Source organism: Oncorhynchus tshawytscha, unplaced genomic scaffold, assembly GCF_018296145.1.
Source record: "Oncorhynchus tshawytscha isolate Ot180627B unplaced genomic scaffold, Otsh_v2.0 Un_contig_3792_pilon_pilon, whole genome shotgun sequence".
Classification (NCBI taxonomy): domain Eukaryota; kingdom Metazoa; phylum Chordata; class Actinopteri; order Salmoniformes; family Salmonidae; genus Oncorhynchus; species Oncorhynchus tshawytscha.
In genome coordinates, this window is record NW_024608486.1 from 22,501 (window position 1) to 29,755 (window position 7,255).

Sequence of the window (7,255 nt, forward strand, 5' to 3'; positions counted from 1 at the left end):
GGAGGGAGAGAGAGAGACCAAGAATATAGGACGAGGAGAGAGAGACCAAGAATATAGGACGAGAGAGAGGGGGAGACCAGGAATATAGGACGAGAGAGAGAGAGAGGGAGACCAAGAATATAGGACGAGGAGAGGAGAGAGAGGGAGGGAGAGAGAGAGACCAGGAAATAGGACGAGGAGAGAGAGAGAGACCAGGAAAATAGGACGAGGAGAGAGAGAGAGAGAGAGAGAGAGAGACAAGGAATATAGGACGAGGAGAGAGAGAGAGAGAGAGAGACCAAGAATATAGGACGAGGAGAGAGAGGAGGGAGACCAGGAATATAGGAGAGAGAGAGAGGGAGGGAGGGAGAGAGAGAGACCAGAAAATAGGACGAGGGAGAGAGAGAGACAAGAGAGAGAGAGAGAGAGAGAGACCAGGAAAATAGGACGAGGAGAGAGAGAGGGAGACAAGGAATATAGGACGAGAGAGAGAGAGGGAGAGACCAGGAAAATAGGACGAGGAGAGAGAGAGGGAGAGGGAGAACAAGAATATAGGATGAGGAATGAAAGAGGGAGAGAGAGAACAGGAATATAGGGTGAGGAATGAAAGAGAGAGAACAAGAATATAGGATGAGGAATGAGAGAGAGAGAACAAGAATATAGGATGAGGAGGGAGAACAAGAGGGAGGGAGAACAAGGAGGGGGAGGGAGGGAGGGATGAGGAGGGAGAACAAGAATATAGGATGAGGGAGGGAGGGAGAACAAGAATATAGGATGAGGGAGGGAGGGAGAACAAGAATATAGGATGAGGGGGAGGGAGGGAGAACAAGAATATAGGATGAGGGAGGGAGGGAGGGAGAACAAGAATATAGGATGAGGGAGGGAGGGAGGGAGGGAGAACAAGAATATAGGATGAGGGAGGGAGGGAGAGAGGGAGAACAAGAATATAGGATGAGTGAGGGAGAACAAGAATATAGGATGAGGGAGGGAGGGAGAACAAGAATATAGGATGAGGGAGGGAGGGAGGGAGAACAAGAATATAGGATGAGGGAGGGAGAACAAGGAGGGAGAACAAGAATATAGGATGAGGGTTGGGAGGGAGAATATAGGGAGAACAAGAATATAGGATGAGGGAGGGAGAACAAGAATATAGGATGAGGGAGAATATAGGGGAGGGAGAGAGAGGAGGGAGAACAAGAATATAGGATGAGGAGGGAGGGAGAGAGAACAAGAATATAGGATGAGGGAGGAGGGAGAGAGAGGAGGGAGAACAAGAATATAGGATGAGGGAGGGAGAACAAGAATATAGGATGAGGGAGGGAGGGAGAACAAGAATATAGGATGAGGGAGGGAGGGAGGGAGAACAAGAATATAGGATGAGTGAGGGAGAACAAGAATATAGGATGAGGGAGGGAGGGAGGGAGAACAAGAATATAGGATGAGGGGGAGGGAGGGAGAACAAGAATATAGGATGAGGGAGGGAGGGAGAACAAGAATATAGGATGAGGGAGGGAGGGAGAACAAGAATATAGGATGAGGGAGGGAGGGAGGGAGAACAAGAATATAGGATGAGGGAGGGAGGGAGGGAGAACAAGAATATAGGATGAGGGAGGGAGGGAGAACAAGAATATAGGATGAGGGAGGAGGGAGAGAGGGAGAACAAGAATATAGGATGAGGGTGAGGGAGAACAAGAATATAGGATGAGGGAGGGAGGGGGAGAACAAGAATATAGGATGAGGGAGGGAGGGAGGGAGGGAGGGAGGGGGAGAACAAGAATATAGGATGAGGGAGGGAGGGAGGGAGGGAGGGAGAACAAGAATATAGGATGAGGGTTGGGAGGGAGGGAGAACAAGAATATAGGATGAGAGGAGGGAGGGAGAACAAGAATATAGGATGAGGGAGGGAGAGAGAGGAGAGGAGGGAGAACAAGAATATAGGATGAGGAAGGGAGAGAGAGAGAACAAGAATATAGGATGAGGAGAATATAGGAGAGGGAGAGGGGAGGGAGAACAAGGAGGGAGGGAGGGAGGGAGGAGGGAGAACAAGAATATAGGATGAGGGAGGGAGGGAGAACAAGAATATAGGATGAGGGAGGGAGGGAGAACAAGAATATAGGATGAGGGAGGGAGGGAGAACAAGAATATAGGATGAGGGAGGGAGGGAGGGAGAACAAGAATATAGGATGAGGGAGGGAGGGAGGGAGAACAAGAATATAGGATAGGAGGAGAGGAGGGGGAGAATATAGGAGGGAGAGAGGGAGAACAAGAATATAGGATGAGGGAGGGAGAACAAGAATATAGGATGAGGGAGGGAGGGAGAACAAGAATATAGGATGAGGGAGGGAGGGAGGGAGAACAAGAATATAGGATGAGGAGGGAGGGAGGGAGAACAAGAGGATGAGGGAGAACAAGAATATAGGATGAGGAATGGGAGGGAGGGAGAACAAGAATATAGGATGAGGGAGGGAGAACAAGAATATAGGATGAGGGGGAGGGAGGGAGAGGATGAGGAGGGAGAACAAGAATATAGGATGAGGAGGGAGGGAGAGGAGAGAACAAGAATATAGGATGAGGGAGGGAGGGGAGAGAGGAGGGAGAACAAGAATATAGGATGAGGGAGGGGGAGAACAAGAATATAGGATGAGGGAGGGAGGGGGAGAACAAGAATATAGGATGAGGGAGGGAGGGAGGGAGAACAAGAATATAGGATGATGAGGGAGAACAAGAATATAGGATGAGGGAGGGAGGGAGGGAGAACAAGAATATAGGATGAGGGAGGGAGGGAGAATATAGGATGAGGGAGAAGGATAGAATATAGGGGAGGGAGGGAGAACAAGAATATAGGATGAGGGAGGGAGGGGGAGAACAAGAATATAGGATGAGGGAGGGAGGGAGGGAGAACAAGAATATAGGATGAGGGAGGGAGGGAGGGAGAACAAGAATATAGGATGAGGGAGGGAGGGAGAACAAGAATATAGGATGAGGGAGGGAGGGAGAGAGGGAGAACAAGAATATAGGATGATGAGGGAGAACAAGAATATAGGATGAGGGAGGGAGGGAGAACAAGAATATAGGATGAGGGAGGGAGGAGGGAGGGAGAACAAGAATATAGGATGAGGGAGGGAGGGAGGGAGGGAGGGAGGGAGAACAAGAATATAGGATGAGGGGGTAGGGAGGGAGGGGAGGGAGGGAGAACAAGAATATAGGATGAGGGAGGGAGAACAAGAATATAGGATGAGGGAGGGAGAGAGGAGAGAGGAGGGAGAACAAGAATATAGGATGAGGAGGGAGGGAGAGAGAACAAGAATATAGGATGAGGGAGGGAGGGAGGGAGAACAAGAGGATGAGGAGGGAGAACAAGAATATAGGATGAGGGAGGGAGAACAAGAATATAGGATGAGGGAGGGAGGGAGAACAAGAATATAGGATGAGGAGGGAGGGAGGGAGAACAAGGATGAGGGAGGGAGGGAGGGAGAACAAGAATATAGGATGAGGGAGGGAGGGAGGGAGAACAAGAATATAGGATGAGGGAGGGAGGAACAAGAATATAGGAGGGAGGGAGGGAGGGGAGGGAGAACAAGAATATAGGGAGGGAGGGAGAACAAGAATATAGGATGAGGGAGGGAGGGAGAACAAGAATATAGGATGAGGGAGGGAGGGAGGGAGAACAAGAATATAGGATGAGGGAGAGAGGGAGAACAAGAATATAGGATGAGGGAGGGAGGGAGAACAAGAGGATGAGGGAGGGAGAACAAGAATATAGGATGAGGGAGGGAGGGAGGAGGGAGGAGGGAGAACAAGAATATAGGATGAGGGAGGGAGGGAGAGAGAACAAGAATATAGGATGAGGGAGGGAGGGAGAACAAGAATATAGGATGAGGGAGGGAGGGAGGGAGAACAAGAATATAGGATGAGGGAGGGAGGGGAGAGAGGAGGGAGAACAAGAATATAGGATGAGGGAGGGAGGGAGAACAAGATTATAGGGAGAACAAGGGGAGGGAGGGAGGGGGAGAACAAGAATATAGGATGAGGGAGGGAGGGAGAGAGAGGAGGGGAGAATAAGAATATAGGATGAGGAGGGAGGGAGGAGGGAGAACAAGAATATAGGATGAGGGGGGGGAGAGGAGGGAGAACAAGAATATAGGATGAGGGAGGGAGGGAGAGAGAGGACAAGAATATAGGATGAGGAGGGAGGGAGAGAGAGGGAGAACAAGAATATAGGATGAGGAGGGAGGGAGAACAAGAATATAAGATGAGGAGGGAGGGAGAGAGGAGGGGAGAACAAGAATATAGGAAGAGAATATAGGAGGGAGGGAGGGAGGGAGGGAGGGAGGGAGAACAAGAATATAGGATGAGGGGGGAGAGAGGAGGGAGAACAAGAATATAGGAAGAGGAGGGAGGGAGGGAGAGGAGGGAGAACAAGAATATAGGATGAGGGGGGAGGGAGAGAGGAGGGAGAACAAGAATATAGGAAGAGGAGGGAGAACAAGATTATAGGAGGGAGAGGAGGGAGAACAAGAATATAGGATGAGGAGGGAGGGAGAGGAGGGAGAACAAGAATATAGGAAGAGGAAGAGGGAGGGAGACAAGAGAGGAGAACAAGAGGGAGAGGAGGAGAACAAGAATATAGGACTAGGAGGGAGGGAGAGGAGGGAGAACAAGAATATAGGATGAGGAGGGAGGGAGAGGAGGGAGAACAAGAATATAGGAAGAGGAGGGAGGGAGAGAGGGAGAACAAGAATATAGGGAGGGAAGGAGAGAGGGAGAACAAGATTATAGGATGAGGAGGGAGGGAGAGGAGGGAGAACAAGAATATAGGAGAGGAGAGGAGGGAGGGAGAGAGAGGAGGGAGGGAAGGAGAGAGGGAGAACAAGAATATAGGAAGAGGAGGGAGAACAAGAATATAGGAAGAGGAGGGAGGGAGAACAAGAATATAGGATGAGGGAGGGAGGGAGGGAGAGGAGGGAGGGAGAGGAGGGAGAGGAGATCCTAATAAACAGAAAGTCTTTCAGCAGCCTTGCATTTCTGAGATAGCAGGGTGAAAGGGAATTTGCCCGTCAGCACATTTGATAGTGAGAATCTCCCCCCCCCCTCCCTTCTCCCCCACCCTGTCTCCTCTCGTCTGACATGCTACACATTCCGTAGTAGAGCAGTGATAATACCCCTTAAATACCCATTAAATCTGTACCTTATGTCATCCAATCTGAGCATGGCCAGCTGTAGACATGAGGAGTTTTCCCTCTGCCTATAGTTTCAACTGACAGGGACATGGAGTTTTCCCTCTGCTTATAGTTTCAACTGACAGGGACATGGAGTTTTCCCTCTGCTTATAGTTTCAACTGACAGGGACATGGCTTATTTTCAACTGACAGGGACATGGAGTTTTCCCTCTGTGCTTATAGTTTCAACTGACAGGGACATGGAGTTTTCCCTCTGCTTATAGTTTCAACTGACAGGGACCTGACAGGGACATGGAGTTTTCCCTCTGCTTATAGTTTCAACTGACAGGGACATGGAGTTTTCCCTCTGCTTATAGTTTCAACTGACAGGGACATGGAGTTTCCCCTCTCTGCTTATAGTTTCAACTGACAGGGACATGGAGTTTTCCCTCCTTATAGTTTCAACTGACAGGGACATGGAGTTTTCCCTCTGCTTATAGTTTCAACTGACAGGGACATGGAGTTTTCCCTCTGCTTATAGTTTCAACTGACAGGGACATGGAGTTTTCCCTCTCCTTATAGTTTCAACTGACAGGGACATGGAGTTTTCCCTCTGTGCCTAACTGACAGGGACATTGAGGAGCATGTGCACTACTAGCAAACGCAACAGCAGTTACTTGTTGTGACAGGCTGCTAGTTGTTTTTAACCCAGGTTCTCTATCCATGGAAGTTACATCAACAAATCAGGCTCTGTTGTAGTGTGTGAGTCATTTAGAGGAGGGGTGGGTGAGTGCCTTTGATGTTCATTCAGTCCATAGCTTGTATCTGCTGTGTTTTTGTCATTCAGTATCTAGGTACTTGTTGTGACAGGCTGCTAGTTGTTGTGTCTTTGAACGCTAGCTGTCCTTGTACGTAGCAATACAACAAACAGAATGTTTCTTTCATTGTATTTGGGTTTTAGGACATTTTGTAAAAAAAATATATACACTGCTCAAAAAAATAAAGGGAACACTAAAATAACACATCCTAGATCTGAATGAATGAAATATTCTTATTAAATACTTTTTTCTTTACATAGTTGAATGTGCTGACAACAAAATCACACAAAAATTATCAATGGAAATCAAATGTATCAACCCATGGAGGTCTGGATTTGGAGTCACACTCAAAATTAAAGTGGAAAACCACACTACAGGCTGATCCAACTTTGATGTAATGTCCTTAAAACAAGTCAAAATGAGGCTCAGTAGTGTGTGGGGCCTCCACGTGCCTGTATGACCTCCCTACAACGCCTGGGCATGCTCCTGATGAGGTGGCGGATGGTCTCCTGAGGAATCTCCTCCCAGACATGGACTAAAGCATCCGCCAAATCCTGGACAGTCTGTGGTGCAACGTGGCGTTGGTGGATGGAGCGAGACATGATGTCCCAGATGTGCTCAATTGGATTCAGGTCTGGGGAACGGGCGGGCCAGTCCATAGCATCAATGCCTTCCTCTTGCAGGAACTGCTGACACACTCCAGCCACATGAGGTCTAGCATTGTCTTGCATTTGGAGGAACCCAGGGCAAACCGCACCAGCATATGGTCTCACAAGGGATCTGAGGATCTCATCTCGGTACCTAATGGCAGTCAAGCTACCTCTGGCGAGCACATGGAGGGCTGTGCAGCCCCCCAAAGAAATGCCACCCCACACCATGACTGACCCACCGCCAAACCGGTCATGCTGGAGGATGTTGCAGGCAGCAGAACGTTCTCCACGGCGTCTCCAGACTGTCACGTCTGTCACATGTGCTCAGTGTGAACCTGCTTTCATCTGTGAAGAGCACAGGGCGCCAGTGGCGAATTTGCCAATCTTGGTGTTCTCTGGCAAATGAAAAACGTCCTGCACGGTGTTGGGCTGTAAACACAACCCCCACCTATGGACGTTGAGCCCTCATACCACCTTCATGGAGTCTGTTTCTGACCGTTTGAGCAGACACATGCACATTTGTAGCCTGCTGGAGGTCATTTTGCAGGGCTCTGGCAGTGCTCCTCCTGCTCCTCCTTGCACAAAGGCGGAGGTAGCGGTCCTGCTGCTGGGTTGTTGCCCTCCTACGGCCTCCTCCACGTCTCCTGAT